Source organism: Pongo pygmaeus, chromosome 6 (assembly GCF_028885625.2).
Source record: "Pongo pygmaeus isolate AG05252 chromosome 6, NHGRI_mPonPyg2-v2.0_pri, whole genome shotgun sequence".
NCBI lineage: Eukaryota > Metazoa > Chordata > Mammalia > Primates > Hominidae > Pongo > Pongo pygmaeus.
In genome coordinates this window covers 53,930,227-53,950,859 of record NC_072379.2, presented here as the reverse complement: position 1 = coordinate 53,950,859, position 20,633 = coordinate 53,930,227, and the positions used below count along the sequence as shown (strand labels likewise).

The 20,633-nt window shown below is 39.7% G+C and overlaps 1 pseudogene; it reads right to left on the bottom strand.

Moving 5' to 3' along the window:
* Positions 1 to 15,096: 15,096 nt before the first annotated feature.
* The window catches only part of LOC129041528 (protein C-mannosyl-transferase DPY19L1-like), an 84,327-nt pseudogene continuing 78,790 nt past the window's right edge, over positions 15,097 to 20,633 (bottom strand).

The following is a 20,633-nucleotide window of genomic DNA, read 5'->3' as shown; positions in this document are numbered from 1 at the left end:
GTTCAAGGTTTTAGTGAGCTTTGATTGTACCACTGCACTCCAGCCTGGGCAACACAGCAAGACTCTGACTCTAATAATAATAATAATAATAATAACAATAATAATAATAAAACAAAAATAAATAATTTCCCCAAGTGTTTTGCAGAGGACTTTCAAACCACAGCACTAGTCCATTGTCAGTTATGTGGATGCAGATATCTTCTTCCAGTTTGCGGGTTGGCCTTTTGCTTTCTTTACAATATCTTTGGATGAAAAGATATACGTGTGAGTCTTTTTCTTCTTTGAGACAAGGTCTCACTCTGACATTCAGGCTGGAGTAGCGTGGCGTGATCATGACTCACTGTAGCCTCAACCTCCTGGGCTCAAGTGATCCTCCCACCTCAGCCTCCTGATTAGCTGGGACTACAGGCATGTCCCACCATGCCCAGCTAAGTTTTCTGAGTTTTTGTAGAGACAAGGTTTTGCCACACTGCCCAGGCTGGTCTCCTCCTGCTGGGCTCAAGTGATCCTCCTGCCTTGGCCTCCCAAAGTGCTGAGATTACAGGCATGAGCCACCACAAGCAGCCTGGGTCCTTTTCAAGATATTTCCTCCTATTCCTTTGGTCAATTTGACTATCTCTGCATTAAAGCCATTCTGTCTTTGTTGTTGCTTTATAATTCAATAATTTATAATTTTATAACAGGGGGAGAGTTTCTACACACTCATATCATCTGTGCTGGCCAGAATAGCATATCTCATTATGGAAAAGGCAAGAATAGGTCACGTCCCAGTTTTATAAATAAGGAAATAAGGTCAAACCCAGGACTCCTGACTTTGAGTTTTTGCTTCATCTCCCTAAAAACTTCCTATCACTATATAAATTAAAAGTGCTGTTTGAGGAAAATGAGGGGCTGGCTTTGCTGCATGTATTCAATCATTTCTGCTCAACAAATGTTAATTCCTTCTTTTTTAGCAGTTATCAGATACACAGGCATGTAGACACTCTTTGTGAAGTGCCAGGTATGTGTAAGCTATTACTATTATTATCATTGTGGTATAAGAGATATATTTGGGGCCGGGTGCAGTGGCTCACGCCTGCAATCCCAACACTTTGGGAGGCCAAGGTGGGCGGATCACAAGGTCAGGAGATCAAGACCATCCTGGCTCACACGGTGAAACCCCGTCTCTACTAAAAATACAAAAAATTAGCCGGGTGTGGTAGCACGCGCCTGTAGTCCCAGCTACTCGGGAGGCTGAGTCAGGAGAATCGTTTGAACCCAGGAGGCACAGGTTGCAGTGAGCCAAGATCGCACCATTGCACTCCAGCCTGGGCTACACAGTGAGACTCTGTCCAAAAAAAACAAAAGAAAAGAAAGAGATATATTTGGATCCTAGCACTTTGGGCGGGTGGATCACTGGAGGTCAGAAGTTCGAGACCAGGCTGGCCAACATGACGAAACCCTATCTCTACTAAAAATACAAAAATTAGCCAGGCGTGGTGACGGGCGCCTGTAATCTCAGCTACTTGGGAGGCTGAGACAGGAAAAATCACTTGAACCCAAGAGGCAGAGGTTGCAGTGAGCTGAGATCATGCTACTGCACTCCAGCCTGGGTGACAGAGCAATACTCTATCTCAAGGAAAAAAAAAAATCGGCAAAAGACATGAACAGACACTTCTCAAAAGACGACACACATGTGGCCAACAAGCATATGAACAAATGCTCTATATCACTAGTCATTAGAGAAATTCAAATCAAAAAAACAATGAGATAACATCTCATACCAGTCAGGATGGCTAATCCTAAAAAGTCAGAAAATAACCGATGTTAGTGAGGTTGTAGAGAAAAGAGAATGCTTATACACTGTTGGTGGGAATGTAAACTAGTTTGGCCACTGTGGAAAGCAGTTTGGAGATTTCTAAAATAACTTAAAAAAAAACTACCATTCAATTTAGCAATCCCATTACTGGGTATATACCCAAAGGAATATAAATCATTCTACCAAAAACACACATGCACATATATGTTCACTGCAGCACTGTTCACAACAGCAAAGACATGGAATCAACCTAGATGCCCATCAATGGTAGACTGGATAAAGAAAATGTGGTCCATATACACCATGGAATACTACATAGCCATAGAAAAGAATGAAATCATGTCCTTTGCAGCAACATGGACAGAGCTAGAGGCCATTATCCTAAGCAAATTAACACAGGAACAGAAAACCAAATACCACATGTTCTTTTTTTTTTTTGAGACAGAGTCTCACTCTGTCACCCAGGCTGGAGTACAGTGATGAGATCTGGGCTCACTGCAACCTCCGCCTCCCAGGTTCAAGTGATTCTCCTGCCTCAGCCTCCTGAGTAGCTGGGATTACAGGCATGTGCCACCACACCCAGCTAATTTTTGTTTTAGTAGAGACAGGGTTTCACCATGTTGGTCTGGCTGGTCTCGAACTCCTGACCTCGTGATCCGCCTGCCTCGGCCTCCCAAAGTGCTGGGACTACAGGCGTGAGCCACCACCCTGGCCACCACACGTTCTTATTTATCTCACTTTATAAATGAAGTCCACATGGACACAGAGGGGAATAACAGACACCGGGCCTACTTGAGGGTGGAGGCTGGGAGGAGAGTGAGCATCAACAAACTTCATAGCAGGTAGTATGCTCACTACCCCGGTAACAAAACCATTTGTACATCAAACCCCAGTGACACGCACTTTACCCATGTTACAAAGCTGCACATGTACCCCCTGAACTGAAAATAAAAGTTGAAAAAGAAAAAAGAAAGCTCTCTTTGGGGAAGAACTCACAAACCTGCCTCCTCCGGTGATGGCTAACCAATGTAATTCAAACAGCTTCCCGCCATCTCTAAGGAAGCAAATGGCTCTTTCCCATTCCCCTTCTTTCTCGTAGTGCTGCCCTTCTCCTGGCCCCAGGCTGCTGGAGAAACCGAGGAAAGCAGACAGGGCCCTACCTTCCAGAAGCCTTAGGAGCACCATGGCCATGGGCGTGGGAAGGATGCCCTTGGGATTCTTGCGAAAGATTCTCGTGAAGGGCAAAGTCGAGTGAGACCAGGATGGGAGCTCCAGGTAGAGGGACAACAGAGAGGAAGGAACAGAGGATGAAGTCCCTGTGCCAGGAGGCTTCCTGCAGGGGGAGGTGTGAGGGGCTGGTGGAGGTGAGGAGAAGCCGTGTGGCCAGGACCCTGTAGGTGCCTGGTGAGCAGTGGAGGCAGTGAAGGGCTGTCACCAGGAGAGCCATATAGGAGATGTGCTGTTTTGTTTATTTATTTATTTATTTTTGAGACAGAGCCTTGCTCTGTCGCCCAGGCTGGAGTACAGTGGGGCAATCTCTGCTCACTGCAACCTCCACCTCCCGGGCTCAAGTGATTCTTGTGCCTCAGCCTCCCAAGTAGCTGGGATTATAGGCACGCGACACCACGCCTGGCCGATTTTTTTTTTTTTTTTTGTATTTTTAGTAGAGATGGGGTTTCACCATGTTTGTCAGGCTGGTCTCGAACTCCTGACCTCAGGTGATCCACTCACCTTGGCCTCCCAAAGTGCTGGGATTACAGGCATGAGCCACCATGCCCAGCCTCAAGATGTGCTGTTTTAGAAAGATCTGTCCTCACAGACAGGTGGAAGAAGCTAGGAACGAGGGAGAGAAGAAATGAGGAGAAACAGGCTTGACTCCTCCCAGGTGAACCTCCTCTCTTGGCCTCCCAGGCCCTCACTCCTTCCGTTCCCCTCATTTACTAGGAGAGGAATTCTGTGTCCAGAGCACCCCAAAACCTGAAGGCAGAATGCAGTACTGGGTTGTTGTGGATCTTGGCTGTGTTTAAAAAGAGACCTTGCTGAGACTATGTCCTGAATAAAATAAAGGAAATGGACTCCTGGTTTCCAAATATTTCTTTAGATGGGAGACTCTTTGCTCAAACGAAGTCCTGCCCTGATAAAATGAGGAGTACGGCAGCAAGGGGGCGCTCCCCCAGCACGTGGCAGTCCAGGCTCCCTCATTGAGGGCTTTGTGACTCAGGGTTTCCAGCACTGTAGCTGGCTCTCCTGCTTCAACCGAGTTCTTTTTTGAGTGTATCTGAATATTAAGCTAACACTTGCTTCATTGCTTTAAACGAGGTGTGCTTTTGAGAAGCATGGTCAATACAGCAGGAGTGAATGTTTTTATGCCCCTGTAGCTTAATAAGGAGATCATAATTCATTTAAAATGGATTACTCCCATCCTAAGCCTGACCAGCATTCCATTCTTATATTAAAGAAATAATCCAAAAGGAAAAAGAAAAGTTATAAGCATGAAGTTCTCTGTCACAGCATTTTACATAATAGTGAAAACTGGGAACCACCAACAGAGAACTGAGTTACACACTGAAGCATGTGTAACTTAAGTGTGATACTCAGTGTGATGTTGGACAACTAATAAAACAAGCATTGTGAGGCTGGGTGCAGGGGCTCACACCTGTAATTCCAGAACTTTGGGAGGCCGAGGTGGGTGGATCTACCTGAGGTCAGGAGTTTGAGACCAGCCTGGCCAACATGGTGAAACCCCGTCTCTACTAAAAATACAAAAATTAGCCAGGCGTGGTTGCAGCCACCTGTAATCCCAGCTACTCAGGAGGCTGAGGCAGGAGAATCGCTTGAACCTGGGAGGTGGAGGTTGCAGTGAGCCCAGATCTCATCACTGCACTCCAGCCTGGGTGACAGAGTGAGACTATCTCGCTCACACCTGTAATCTCAGCACTCTGGGGGGCCATGGCAGGTGAATCACTGGAGCCCAGGAGTTTGAGACCAGCCTGAGACTCAATCTCTATTCAAAAAAAAAAAGGCCGATGTGGTGGCTGGCCGGGTGTGGTGGCTCATGCCTGTAATCCCAGCACTTTGGGAGGCCGAGTCAGGTGGATCACCTAAGGTCAGGAGTTCGAGACCAGCCTGACCAACATGGTGAAACTCCATCTCTACTAGATACAAAAAATTAACTGGGTGTGGTGGCGCATGCCTGTAATCCCAGCTATTTGGGAGGCTGAGGCAGGAGAATCGCTTGAACCGGGAGGTGGAGGTTGCAGTGAGCCAAGATTGTGGTATTGCACCCCAGCCTGGGCAGCAAGAGCGAAACAGTCTCAATCAATCAATCAATCAATCAATCAATAAAAATTAAAAACAAACTAATCATTGTGAACGCTGGGGGAAGGTGGAAAAGAGGAAAATGCAGAATACAAAATCAGACAAAGGGACGAGGCACCCGGGAGAATAGGAGTCGAACTTGCTTCTGTCTTCATTTCTTCTCTCTTCTTCCTGTATTTTTTCTCCATTTCTTCCACAAGAACTGTGAGAACACGGGAAATTAGTTGATTTATTAGGGTGATTTACTACAGTGATTTTCTTCTGCTTTTAAGTTGTTACTCTTTGGGAGGGCGGGAGCTTAGAATCCAAGTGCAATAAAAGGTAGAGAAGATGCTGTGTGTGGATAAAAGCAGCGCGGAGCTTCCTGGGCCATCTCAGCTAGACCAGTGCCTTTTTTTTCCCCCACTGGGCCCTGAATATATCTCCATCACCTTCCTGAATGCGCTGGGGTAACCATCTGGTTTTGTAACAAGCTATGAGGAGCCTGGCATGTAGTGGGCACTCGATGAATATGGTGAGAATAACAAAGCATTCCTTTGCAATGCAGGGCTCTGTTGTTACGGCTTTCAAAGAAGGCAATGTAACTGACATACTGAGATCATTAAACAGCACAGGAACTAAGAACGCAAAAGAAAGCAGTGCTTTCAACTATTTCTGTTTTACAGAGTACTTGTTGAAACTGTAAAAAGATATTCAGGACCACAAAAAGTAGGCCAAGGGTAAGAAAAACTCTTCATACCCAAGAGAATTCATCTGACCAAATTAAGTCTGATCCAGAATAAACAGCTCTCATCTGTCCAAGGGGAAAAAGACCCACAACGTTGATCTGCATAATTATATAACCCTTTGACAAAGAGACAAGAAGCGCTATCGTGCTGGAGTGCATGGGGAAAATCAGATGTGAGCACGAGCAAAGCTGGGCTCACTTGAGAAAATAACAGGTCTCAGCCCTCAAAGAAGAGGACTTTCTTACTGAAGAGAATGTGGGTTCATGTGCCCTTTCTCATGAACTTGACCAACCTCAACGTGTTTTCTCTGTGTTCACCCAACATCCAAAACCAAAAACAAGGTTTCTATTATCACCTCCCTCCAGCAGAAATTACTTACAAACAGTCATGTGAGGAGTACCGCACATGAAGGAACACATTGGAAACTAAACTGAAGCTTGGCTATTACAAACAGGTCAAGACTATTCATGTTGGTGTTTTACCAAGAAAAGCATAATCACTATCCCCTTAAAAGCCAATTAAAACATCAAATAAAAACAAAATCAGGCTGGGTGTGGTGGCTCATGCCTGTAATCCCAGCACTTTGGGAGGCCTAGACGGGCGGATCACCTGAGGTCAAGAGTTCGAGACTAGCCTGGCCAACATGGCGAAACCCCGTCTCTACTAAAAATATAAAAATTAGCTGGCTGTAGTGGTGTGCGCCTGTAGTCCCAGGTACTCGGGAGGCTGAGGCAGAAAAATTGTTTGAATCCGGGAGGCGGAGGTTGCAGTGAGCCGAAATCATGCCACTGCACTCCAGCCTGGGTGACACAGCGAGACTGTCTCAACAAACAAACAAACAAACAAAAAACCCCTGAATGCTAGATGGGCAGAGGAACTTAAAACATAACTTTCTTTCTCCAACATATGTAAAAATCCAGGCTTGAAATTGAAAGCAGGGGCTTGAAGAGAGATCTGTACACCCATGTTCATAAAAGCATTTTCCACAGAAGCCAAAGGATGGAAATAACCTAAGCAGCCATTGACAAACGAATGGATAAACACGATGTGGTGTATCCATGAGAGGGAAATTCTGACCCATGCTACAAAATCAATGAAGCTTGAAGACGTATTTCATGAAATAAGCAAGTCACAAAAAGACAAACACTATTATATCTGATTCTGATGTAGAGCAGGTGAGCCCCAAAATTGGGGCTTGCCCCAGGACTAAGGTTCTTGGCTTTGCCCAGGAGAGAATTCAAGGGTGAGCTGGCGGTGTCAGCAACTTTTATTGAAGTGGCAGTGCACAGCAGCAGTAGCAGAGGCACTGCTCCTTGTGGGGCAGGGCTTCCCCATAGGCTGTGTGCCCAGAGTAACAGCTCAGAGGCAGGTCTGCAGTCATATTCATACCCACTTTTAATTATACGCAAATTAAGGGGCAGATTATGCAGAAATTTCTAGAAATAGATTAACTTCTGGGTCATTGGCTCATGCCGTGGAAATGGGTGGTAACTTCCAGGTGTTTTCATGGCAATGGTAAGCTGACAATGGGTCTGTCTTATGGAAAGGTGCTTTCGCCTCTTCCCTGTTTCAGCTAGTCTTCAATCTGGTCTGGAGCATGAGCCCTGTCTCTGGAGTCAAGTCCCGCCTCCTACCTCAATTCCACTCCTATGTGGCAACCAGAGTAGTCAAATTCTCAGAGACAGAAAGTAGAATGCTGGTTACCAGGAGGTAGAGGGAGCCAGAATGGGAAGTTAGTGTTTAATGGGTACAGAATTTCCATCTGGGAAGATAAAAAAGTTCTGAAAATGGATCGTGGTGATGGTTACACAACACTGTGGAGGTACTAATATCAACAAATCGTACGCTTTAAAATGGTTAAGACCGTAAATTTTATGTTATGTGTATTTTACCACAATTTTTTCTTTTTTGAGACAAGGTCTCACTCTGTTGCCTAGGCTGAAGTGCAGCAGTGTGATCATGGCTCACTGCAGCCTTGACCTTTGGGCTCAAGCCGTCCTCCTGCCCCAGCCTCCCCAGTAGATGAGATGGGACCACAGGCCAGCACCTCCCTGCCTCTTTTTTTTTTTTTTGGAGAGATGAGGTGTCACTATGTTGCCCAGGCTGGTCTTGAACTCCTGGGTTCAAATGATCCTCCCATCTCAGCCTCCCAAAGTGCTAAGATTACAGGCACCAGCCACTGTGCCCGGCCTACCACAATTTTTTCTTAAAAAATTCAGGTTTGATTCCACAGAGCCTTTGTTTAATGATGGGAAAGGTTCTAATTTTATGTCTTCTACTTTTCCTGGGGATATTATATGTTATTCTCTACATGTGTTAATTTCTAGTAAAAAAAAAAAAATGACTCTGTTGCATTCTGCTTAAAACAGAGAAATGTCTTCTACTTTTCCTGGGATATTATATGTTATTCTCTGTACGTGTTAATTTCTGGTAAATAAATGACTCTGTTACATTCTGCTTAAAAAAGAGAAATATAGGCCAGGCGTGGTGGCTCACGCCTGTAATCCCAGCACTTTGGGAGGCCCAGGCGGGCGCATCACGAGGTCAAGAGATCGAGACCATCCTGGCTAACATGGTGAAACCACGTCTCTACTAAAAACACAAAAAAATTAGCCAGGTGTGGTGGCGGGTGCCTGTAGTCCCAGCTACTCAGGAGGCTGAGGCAGGAGAATGGTGTGAACCCGGAAGGCGGAGCTTGCAGTGAGCCAAGATTGCACCACTGCACTCCAGCCTAGGCAACAGAGCGAGACTCTGTCTCAAAAAAAAAAAAGAAAGAAATATATATTTCTCAATACATAGGAGTCCACCTAAAAAATTATAAAGAGGTTGTTCTTTCCATACCCCCCTCTGTGAACCTCTTGTAACACCTCATGACAATAATGAGAGTAGTTATGCAGGTCAAATTCCTTACCGATAATGCTCCATCTTCTAACCATCAGTGAAAATTAATCTTTTTGTTTCATTCACTCATCCAATAATAAGTTATTGCTAACATATATTGAACAATTACTATACTATGTACCAAGAAATGTGCTAACAACTTTAAATGCATAATAGATATTTAGTTACTCTTAGTAGACAGTTTTCCCAATTTTTGGAGGAAAAACTTGAGCCAAAGTAGAACTCAAATTTAGGTCAAGCTGGGCACAGTGGTGTAAGCCTGTAGTCCCAGCTATTCAAAAGGCCTCCAAGGCAGGAGGGTTGCTTGAGGTCAGGAGTTCAAAGCCAGCTTGGGCAACATAGCAAGACCTTGTCTCAAAAAAAAAAAAGGATCATACCTAACATACATAATTCATCACACTCAAACGGCCATAGAGCTTTAGAGCTGGGAAATACACTTAGCGATCTTCAAGTTCAGATGCCCTCATTATTGTTTACCTTCTTCTATTATGAAAAATTTCAAATATATTCAATAGTAGTCAAAGAGCATAATAAACTTCTTTTTATACTACAGTAAACCACTCAGTGTCAATAATTATCAAGGTATGGCTGATCTTGTTTCATATTTACCCACACTCATTTTCTTCCGTCTCATATAACTTTTTTTGCTGTTTTTTTTTAAACTTTTTATTTGGAAATAATTTCAAATTTACAAATAAGTTGCAAAGATGGAAATAATAAAAAGAATACCCATTACCATTTATCCAGATTCACCTGTTGTTAACATTTGTACTGCTTATTTGTACACGCTATCTCCCCCTGCACAAACACACACTCACACACACTTTTTTTCTGAACTATTTGAGGCTACATTATAAACATCATCATCTTTTTTTTTTTTTTTTTGAGACGGAGTCTCGCTCTGTCACCCAGGCTGGAGTGCAGTGGCGCGATCTCGGCTCACTGCAAGCTCCGCCTCCTGGGTTCACGCCATTCTCCTGCCTCAGCCTCCTGAGTAGCTGGGACTACAGGCGCCCGCCACCACACCCGGCTAATTTTTTGTATTTTTTAGTAGAGACGGGGTTTCACCATGTCAGCCAGGATGGTCTCGATCTCCTGACCTCGTGATCCACCCGCCTCGGCCTCCCAAAGTGCTGGGATTACAGGCGTGAGCCACAGCACCCGGCCACATCATCATCATTTACTCCTAAATACTTAATGTGTATTTCCCAAGAAAAGGACATTCTCGTATGTACCATGGTACAGTTATCAAATTCAGTAAATGTAAACCAATTCAATCATTTTATTTTCTCTACCACTTGTATTCCAATTTTGTGAATTGACCCCAAAAAAAAATTTTTTTTTTTCTATAGAGATGGGGTTTTGCCATGTTGCCCAGGCTGGTCTTGAACTCTTGGACTCAAGCAATCCATCCACCTTGGCCTCTCAAAGTGCTGGGATCACAGATGGGAGCCACTGTGCCAACCCCAATAATGTTCTTTATAGCATTTCTTTTCCCTCCACTACAGGATCCAGTTTTAGGTCAGGTATTGCATTCAATTGTCAGATTTTATTATTTTTTTCTTTTTATTTTATTTTATTTTATTTTATTTATTTTATTTTTGACACAGAGTCTCACTCTGTTGCCCAGGCTGGAGTGCAGTGGCGTGATCTTGGCTCACTGCAACCTCCACCTCCCAGGTCAAGCGATTCTCCTGCCTCAGCCTCCCAAGTAGCTGGGATTACAGGCGCGTGCCACCATGCCCGGCTAATTTTTGTATTTTTTGTAGAGACAGGGTTTCTCCATGTTGGCCAGGCTGGTCTTGAACTCCTGACTTCAGGTGATCCACCCGCCTCGGCCTCCAAAAGTGCTGGAATTACAGGCATGAGCCACTGTACCCAGCCTGTCAGTCTCTTTTAATTAAGAAAATTTCGACCTGGCATGGTGGCTCATGCCTGTAATCCCAGCACTTTGGGAGGCCAAGACAGGCGGATAACGAGGTCAGGAGATCAAGACCATCCTGGCTAACATGGTGAAACCCCATCTCTACTAAAAACACAAAAAAATTAGCCAGGTATGGTGGCGGGCGCCTGTAGTTCCAGCTACTCAGGAGGCTGAGGGAGGAGAATGGCCTGAACCCAGGAGGCGGAGGTTGCAGTGAGCTGAGATCACACCACTGCACTCCAGCCTGGGCGACAGAGTGAGACTCTGTCTCAAAAAACAAAAAAAGAAAAAAAAGAAAATTTCCAGAACCTTTGTCCTTTATGACACAGACTTTTTGGAAAAATAAATTCCTCTTTCTTCTTTTAAGATGTTCCTTGTGTGGAGGTTGTCTGCTGTTTCCTTATGATTAGATTCAAGATGTGCACATCTTGACAAGATGTGACTCCAGTCAGTATCCTGACTAGGTGATATTGTGTCCTTTTCAGGGTATCACATCTGGAGGCATATGATGGCCAGTGTCAATACTGATCACCAGTTAAGGTTGTTGCCTGATTTCATCCCTGTACAATTACTGTTTTTTTCCTTCTTAGAGATAATTAACAGTCTGTGGGGCAACACTTTGAGATCAAGAAATATCCTGCTTATCATCAAAATTTTCCCTAGATTCAGCATCTGTAATTAGTTACCCACTGCTATTAAGCCAAATCTTAGTAGCCTAAAACAACAGATACTTATGAACTCAGACAGTTCCTATGGGTCAGGAATTTGGCAGTGGCTTGGCTGGGTGGTTCTGGCTCAGGGTCTCTAATGAGGTTGCATTTAAGTGCCAGCCAGAAGCTGCAGTCATCTGAAGGCTTGCCCAGGGCTGGAGAATCTGCTTCCAAGATGATTCATTCACATGCCTGGCAAGTTAGTGCTAGAACTGAGAAGGCCTCAGTTCTTATCACATGGAACTTTCCATAGGGCTACTTGACTGTCATCATGACATGACAGCTGGCTTCTCCTAGAGAAAGAGATCTCAGAGAGAAAGCAAGGAGAAAGCAGTGTCTCCTGTGACCTACTCTTGGAAATCATACACTGTCACTTCCACCATATTCATTCTATTTGCCCACTTGATTCAAGGGGAAAATTAAGCATTAACTTTTTTTTTTTTTTGAGACAGAGTCTCGCTCTGTCGCCCAGAAAATAACTAGAAATTGCTTTAAAAATTATTTTGATTAGAAATTAAATATCATAAAACTTAACCTTTAAAAAAATCACAAATAGACAATTTATAAGATACATAAAGAAGTACTACATACTTATAAGAAAATTTTAGCTTTAAAAGCATTGATCAGAAAATGAGAGGTGAAAACAACAGAACTAAGCATTTCCCTTGGGCATCAGAAGAGAGGAAACAAAAAGAAGTAAGAATAAGGACCGGAATTGGTGACAAAGAGAAACACAACAAAACTAAAGAGGACTAAAAAAAGGTATAACTTTAAAAATATTAAAACAACAGACCTCTACAGCAAGTCTAATGAAGGAAATAAAAGATGCAAAAAAAAAGCAAAATGAAAAAGGGAGAAATAACTATGGACTCAACATAATTAAAATAAGAAGAGTAGGCTACACAATTTGCTAATAAATTGTAAAACCTAGGTAAAATGGATACATTTCTGGAAAATCATGAAACATCAAAACTGGCACAAAAAGAAATAGAAAACTTGAACAAAAAGCATTCAAATATCTGAAATAGAAATCAAGTATTTTCCCTCCCAAAAAGCCCTACACAGAGATGGTTAACATGGATGAATTATCAAACTTAAAAAAAAAATCTTTCCCAAGTTGCCAGAAAGTAGGAAAAATTTAAAAAAAAAAGAACACCAAAAACAAACAAACAGACACAACAGCTCTTAATAGGAGACCAATATTAATTCCAAATCCAAATAAGGAGAAGTCAACCAAAGAACAAAAAGATCACTTCCCAAATATGCATATACACAAAAATTCCAGTAAGAATTTTAACTGACTAAATTCAAAAAGCATTATCCATTTGACGACATATATAAAATGGGCAAAATTCCTCTAAGGACATAAACTACCAAAGTTCACTCCAGATGAACTGGAGAGCTTTCTAATGAAATTGAATTTGTAGTAAAAAACCTACCCACAAAGAAAGCTCCAGGCCGTGAGGACTTCACTGCCAAATTCTACCAAACACTTAAAGAAGAGATAATACCAATTCTACACAAAAATCTCTCTGAAAACAGGAGACAGAACACTTCCAAATAATTTTAGGAGATGACATTACCCTGAAACCAAAACCAGACAAAATCATTACAAGAAAAGAAAACTACAACAAATATTCCTCATGAATAATAGATGAAAATCCTTAAAAATAATAGCCAATCAAATACAGCAATATAGAAAAGAAATACTACATTTGAGCAGGTGAGGTTTATCCCAGGATACAAGCTAGATCAACACTCATATATCAAAAAATGTGTCGACTTCCAAATACGGCCGAGTTAAGAAACTGGTATCTCCCATTCTCCAAAACAACTTTAAAGTTGGACAAAATTATTTCAAAAAACACTCACATCGGGTTCTAGAAATTAACCAAAAGGAAACAACAACGTGGGAAGCATTCATTCATAAAAAACTGAGAAACTCTGGGTAAAAACAGTGGGAGTCTGTGGCATTTTTACCTAGTTTGCTCCCATCCACCTCGGCACCACCCCCATCTCCCCCATACTGTTAGTGAAATAGTTCTTTTGAAGGGGGCGGGATGGAGTATGACTAGTATAAAAAGAACCTTTACTACTAGAGCAGGCTGACCTGATTTGGGGCGGACAGCTAAAAACCTATGCTCAGAGGCACTATCAGTAAAAGTAGAGAACTCAGTAGGAAATGAAAGGCTGGGTAGCCTTGCCACTCTCTTCCTTTAACCAATGTCAAAATTAAGAATTTATGAGCCAATGCCCTTGATCAACGTTACGTATTTCTAAAAATACTAAAGTTACAACTAAGTTATTTCCAATTTGCAAATAACATAGTTTATAGCATGTTTTTTTGGCCCTGGCATAATTTTAGGCTATGACAGAAAATGACAACAATTACTTTAACTTGAATTAATACCTTAACTGGTTCATGTTCCCCCAGTGAGGAAAACAGATTCCATAAATGCAGGACTAGGGTTATTTCACTTGTCTTCCTGCTCATGCTCTGCATACTGGCTGACTCACCCACCTTTCTGCTCTCATCCTCACAACTGACTTCCAGGATCCTTTCCTGATGCTCCTCCTGTGTATTCCTGCAGCACTCTGTACTTCATTTTTTATCATAGCCTTTATTACACTGTATTATAACTGCTAGGAATTGTTCCTATTTTCCGAATTTTCCGCTAGACCATACCTTACTCAGTTTTGTATCTCTAGGATACTTTCCACTGTCAGACACACAGGAGGTACTGAATGAATGAATGAATACATTTTCAACTATAGTTTTAAAGTTTTAAAAATCTTTCCACAGATTGTAGACCACCCATTTAATGGTCCATGTGTTTTCAATCTTTTAAGCAAAAACAGCCCTTGTTCTTATGAAAACCTATATGAAAGAAATTAAGGTTAAACTGCCCTGGGTAAAAGAGAGGCTAGGAGATGCGGGAGTAGACAGCCCTCAGGGAAGAGTCCTGGGAAGTCCTAGGACTTCACATAACCCAGTTTCAAAACCATAGCATTAATCTAGTACAGAAAGAAGAAAATCACCAATAAAAATAAATTATAGGAAAAAAAGTAGTTTATTTTTTCCATGTTGGTTCTTGTGCTGCTTTTTTAAATTAAATCTTTGATAGCCTCCTGACTTAGGATGTGCTGATTAAAACACCAAAATAAAATAGGCAAAGCAATTATGGACAAGGAGAATCCTTAAAATTATAAGACAGACTTCTCCATTTTATCTTCCCTTCTACTCTAATACCAAAAACAAACAAAAATCTTCTTTAAATAAGACTAACTTGGATTAAATTATCTATAAAGGCTTATAAAAGCCTTTTACAAGTAATGACTTGAAAACTGGGGAGAAAAAAGAATGAGACTATAATACGACCTCCAGTTAAGGCTCTGAAGATGGTGTCTTTACCAGTTACAAAGAAGCTAGAGAAAAATGACTGTATAGACCTTAAAATTCGATCTTTAATCTCTAGAGTTTTCCTGTTTTAAAATTTTAAAATTTTAGTGATATAGAAGGACCAGTAAAATAAGAGATTGTTTTAAGAAACTAATTTTGGAGAACAAAAATCTATATACAATTACATTTACTTTCTATTATATTAAATACATAAAATAATAGGTGAACAGACTTCATCCTAGAATTTCATTTAATAGTGATACTTGAATAACTCAATTTATTCTTAGCCTACTCGATTCTTTTCAAGTCTTTCAAGTTTAAGCAAAAAATGCACTTATGTCATCTGCAATACCAAAAATTTGAGGTGTCAAGTATTTAAGTATGACAGTTCCAAATAACCAAAAACATCCTTGAATAACCTAAAAAAAGAAAACAAAAATAACTTTGATGCTTCATATTCCATAGACATAGGCTAGGAAGAAAAAAATAAATGCTTTAATCATACATGAAAAACATATTACTATCTACAAGAGGAAATGCTAGAAAATGCATCTCATTTTAAAATCAAGCATGTTGCTCAAAATCAAGGGACAGTAACTAAAAATAAAAATATAGTCATACAATCTTATCAAAATTAATATATTTTATAGAAGATTTACACAACCACTGCAGTTAAATTCCCTTTAAAAGTTTCTTATACATGCACTGTTTCTCAGATGAAACATGAGTAATAAATAAAACTGGAATTTTTTAACTGCATACCCAGGATTAACTTTAACTTGTTTCATAAAAAGGGCAATTTGGTACATTAAAATTGAGCCCTAATATACTATAAAACTGTTGGATCCCCTGAATTACACAGATCATTTTCTTAAAAGTAAAACATAAAACCAATGATATATTTTAGAGAAGAAAAAACATAAACATTAAAATAGATTGATTCTTACCCATAAACTAAGTTCAGATACATTTATTATCAGGAAATGTGGTTTCATTGCCAGAATACCCTGAGTAGAGAGAAATAACATAGTATACACAGTTAATACTTATAAACATAAATTCAAGTACCAAAAAATTCTTCTAAATAATAAGATACTCAAGTATCTAAAATTTAGCACACAGTCAACTTTCCACATACCATCCACATGCTCATTTCTATAGTCAGTGACTTCAAGGTATAGCCCTATTATCCAAAGTAAATTAGGTGAAAGCGTGACTTTTTAAAGTTGAAAAAGGAATCACCATATGTAAATGTCTATGACTGATTTGACATATCTGATTTATCTCTGAGCCACGAGGTATATAACATTTTCAGAATTTTGGACAGTAGTCATACAGCCATAAGATTTTCCTTTAGCTAAAAATTACTGACTCTTAGGGTAAACAACAAATGAAATGTTAATGGATCAACTGAATACTTCTCTTGTCAAATCTTAAGTATTTTCAGGTAGTAACGCTCCCAAACTGTATTACCCTTGGGGAGCTAAAACTACTTCAAACATGGCAAAAATATGATTAGAGATCACAACATAAATACTTGAAACCAAATTAAATCTTTTTGGAAGTTTCTGAATACCTGAGAATACAAAATGTGATACAATTCGGGTTTCAAAGTGATTAATTATAAATATATGTAAATGTGTATTTATAGTTAAATATGCACAAACATGCTGTATTCCCTGTTATCATTTATTTTTATACACCAAAATATATGGGATATACATAAATATGCTTAATTCACATCTAAGATGCACCTCAGTGTGAAGCATCTGGCAGCATACCTGACATATAGAACTGAAGAGAAATTTCCTACAAAATGTACTTAAATTAGATTTTATTTATATGTAATATTTGATTCAATGGTTTCCCTGTCCATAGTACCAAGATTCATGTACTTTATCCTAGGTGATAGCAGTACATGACAAAGTACATATGTAAAATATACAACTGAGTACTTTGTCACTTTGACACACAACTGAAGAACTATACTTATTAATCCCAAAGTTATGATTTTTCTTGTTGTTGCTGCTGAAAATATAGCATCATGCTAATTGCTAATTTCTGTAGCTAAGTATACTCAAGGCACAACCTGAAAAGGATGGTGGCCCAGACTCAAAAGAGTCTCAAAAGAGGCATATTTTTGAGAAATGGATTTTTAAATAAATATTATTTGTAAAATAAATGAAAATGGAGGTTTCAAATGTAATGGCTTCTAGAAATTAAGAAACCCTAAATGATCTGAGTAACTTAATTACTCAAGAAGTAGAATACATTCCAATTAAGACAATGCAATATGCTTTTAAAGTCATCAGGAAACTAAAGCACATGCACTTTAAACATAAGGAATAACAAGTTTGCAAAACATTTTAATGGAAACCCACCAAAAAAAAAAGGCAGTCTTTAAATTTCAGAAGACTTTTAGACTTACAAAGTCATCCTGCCAGCCGGGCGCAGTGGCTCACACCTGTAATCCCAGCACTTTGGGAGGCCGAGGTAGGCAGATCACCTGAGGTCGGGAGTTCGAGACCAGCCTGACCAACATGGAGAAACCCTGTCTCTACTAATAATACAAAATTAGCCACGCATGGTGGCATATGCTTGTAATCCCATCTACTCGGAAGGCTGAGACGGGAGAATCGCTTGAACCTGGGAGGCAGAGTGAGCCGAGATTGCGCCATTGCACTCCAGTGTAGGCAATGAGAGCAAAACTCCGTCTTAAAAAAAAAAAAAAAACACAACAAAACAAAATAAAAAAAACAAAGTCATCCCGCCAAATGTAGCAGAAAGAATTAGATGACCTTCCATCTATTTGTTCTAATTCTGTAAAATAATCTCTCCATAATCTAAAGCTGTTCTTGGTAGTGATTTAACAATATAAAATTGAATCATCACCTTACTTAAACCTTCTGAATAAGTCTATACAAGTAGACAAGGGGCAAAAAACAAAACAAACCAAAAAAAAAAAATAAAACCCCTAAGTAACCAAGGCCCTGATCTTCTGACCACAGTGGAATGAAGAGGGGAGGCTGTTACAAGATTGCAGTTCGAGGAAAGGGGTTCAAAAAGTGGAGCAGGAGTAGGATAAAAATGGAAAGGAGGAAGGGAGAAGAAAGCATAGAAATCTTTCTGAAATGATACTAATTTTTCATTGTTTTTTTTCCTGTTTTAAAAGTGAGTACTTAAACACTGTCACATCTAGAATATTCAGTAAGACACTCAAGATGGTTCCTACAGAAAACCCTCATGAATCCTAAGCCAGTGAAGAAGAAATTGTTAAACCATTAGTTTCAAAAACAGCCATATAAGTAAGGAATACTTACCCAAATAATTACCGAAGAAGAAGCATAATAACATTGAGTTCCCAAACATCACAACAAAACAAAGTGCAAGAGAAATCTGGAAAAAAATCCAAGAAAAAAATGTAAGTAATGCACATAAAACAAAAAACCTTTGTTTTTTATTGTGAAAATTGTACATGCCCATAATAAACAGAATTCAAACTATTCAAAAGGGACTATAAGATTAAAACAGCCCATTCTCCATCCCACACTTCAAGCTCCCAGAGATAATCATCATCAACAGTTTTCTGTGCATCCTTCTAGACAACATGTATAAATTCTAGTTTATGTATTTTGTTAAACCACAAACGGACACTTGCCCCACAAGCCATACTATTTCTTGCTTTTATTCGTAATATGTTTCAGAGAGCTTTCCATATGCATGCAAGCCAATCTAATACATTCTGCTTAAGAAGTGGAAAAAGTATTCTATTCCATAGATGTACCCTAATTTATTTAACTAGTCCTCCGAATACTGCGAAACACTTGAGAGCTTTCCACTTCTATTTTGTTTTGTTTGGATCTTCCTAATAAAAACACTGCTATGATAGACATCCTTATGTGTGTACCTTATGTACATGTCAGTACATTTATGAATAAATTACTAGAAGTGAAACTGATGGATCAAGGATATACACATTTTTAAATTCAATACAAATATTGACAAATTGGCCTACAAAAACTGTGCCACTTTACCTTCCCACCAACTGAGCAGGAAAGTTCCTATGGATATATATTCTGGCAACACTGTATTATTCTTTTAAATATCTGCCAATCCAGTGGGGAAAAAATGTTACCTCATTGTTTCACTTTTCCATTCTTTTAACAGTAGATGAGACACAGCACCTTTTATTCTATTTGCTGGTTATGTTGTCTTGTGTGTATGTGTGAACTGCTTATTCCCACCGCCCATTTGTCTATTGGGCTTTCATTATTTTCCTTAATAGCTCTCTTCATATATTACAGAACATAGCCCCAATATCCAGAATCTACAAGGGACTTAAACAAATTTACAAGAAAAAAACAAACAACTCCATCAAAAAGTGGGCAAAGGATATGAACAGACACTTCTCAAAAGAAGACATTTATGCGGCCAACAAACATATGAAAAAAAAAGCTCATTATCACTGGTCATTAGAGAAATGCAAATCAAAACCACAATGAGATACCATCTCACACCAGTTAGAATGGTGATCATTAAAAAGTCAGGAAACAACAGATGCTGGAGAGGATGTGGAGAAATAGGAACACTTTTACACTGTTGGTGAGAGTGTAAATTAGTTCAACTATTGTGGAAGATAGTGTAAGGATTCCCTCAAGGATCTAGAACCAGTAACAGCATTTGACCCAGCAATCTCATTGCTGGGTATATACACAAAGGATTATAAATCACTCTACTATAAACATACATGCACACATATGTTTATTGCAGCACTATTCACAATAGCAAAGACTTAGAACAAACCCAAATGCCCATCAATGATAGACTGGATAAAGAAAATGTGGCACATATACACCATGGAATACTATGCAGCTATGAAAAGAGGATGAGTTCAAGTCCTTTGCAGGGACATGGATGAAGCTGGAAACCATCATTGTCAGCAAACTAACACAGGAACAGAAAACCAAACACCGCTTGTCCTCACTCATAAGTGTCAGTTGAACAATGAGAACACATGGACACAGGGAGGGGAACATCACATATTGGGGCCTGTTGGGGGTGGGGGGCTAGGGGAGGGATAGCATTAGGAGAAATACCTAATGTAGATGACAGGTTGATGGGTGCAGCAAACCACCATGGCACGTGTATACCTATGTAACAAACCTCCACTTGCTGCACATGTATCCCAGAACTTAAAGTATATATATATATACACACACAAAAAGAACATAGCTCCTTATCAAGTAAACATATTGTAAATATTTTTCTCAGTTCATTTTTGACCTTTGTGGTATTTTTTGCATTATGGTTATTTTCTAAATATTTATGTTAGCAAATGTATCTTTCATTTCCTTTAGGTCTTTGGATTTATCTATCATTTAAAAAGGCACTAAAAATAAAATAATCCATATTTTCTTCTAGAAGTTTTATTTTTGATCCATATATATCAATTTCAATGTGAATTTCAGAATCAGCTTAAGTTTCAAAAACTAAAATTTTTATTAAAATTACTTTATTCAGTAACGTATGTTATTTATAGTTATATCTGTTCAACATTGAATCTTTATATCCCAAAGCAATACATGTTCCTTCCATTTCTTTAAATCTTCTTTTACATGCATTAGCAAGTACGGTTTTCTTTCTATAGATCCTGCATATTTTCTTAAGTTTATTCTAAAGCATATTATTTTTCCTGCTGTTGTATCAAGAATCTTCATATTTTCTGATTGTTTGTATATAGAAAAATTATATTAAATATGCATCAATGAATATTTCATTGTTTCTAGTAGCAGTTTATTTGGATTTCTCAAGTATTCAAAACGATATCAACTACAATGATATTTTTACATCTTCC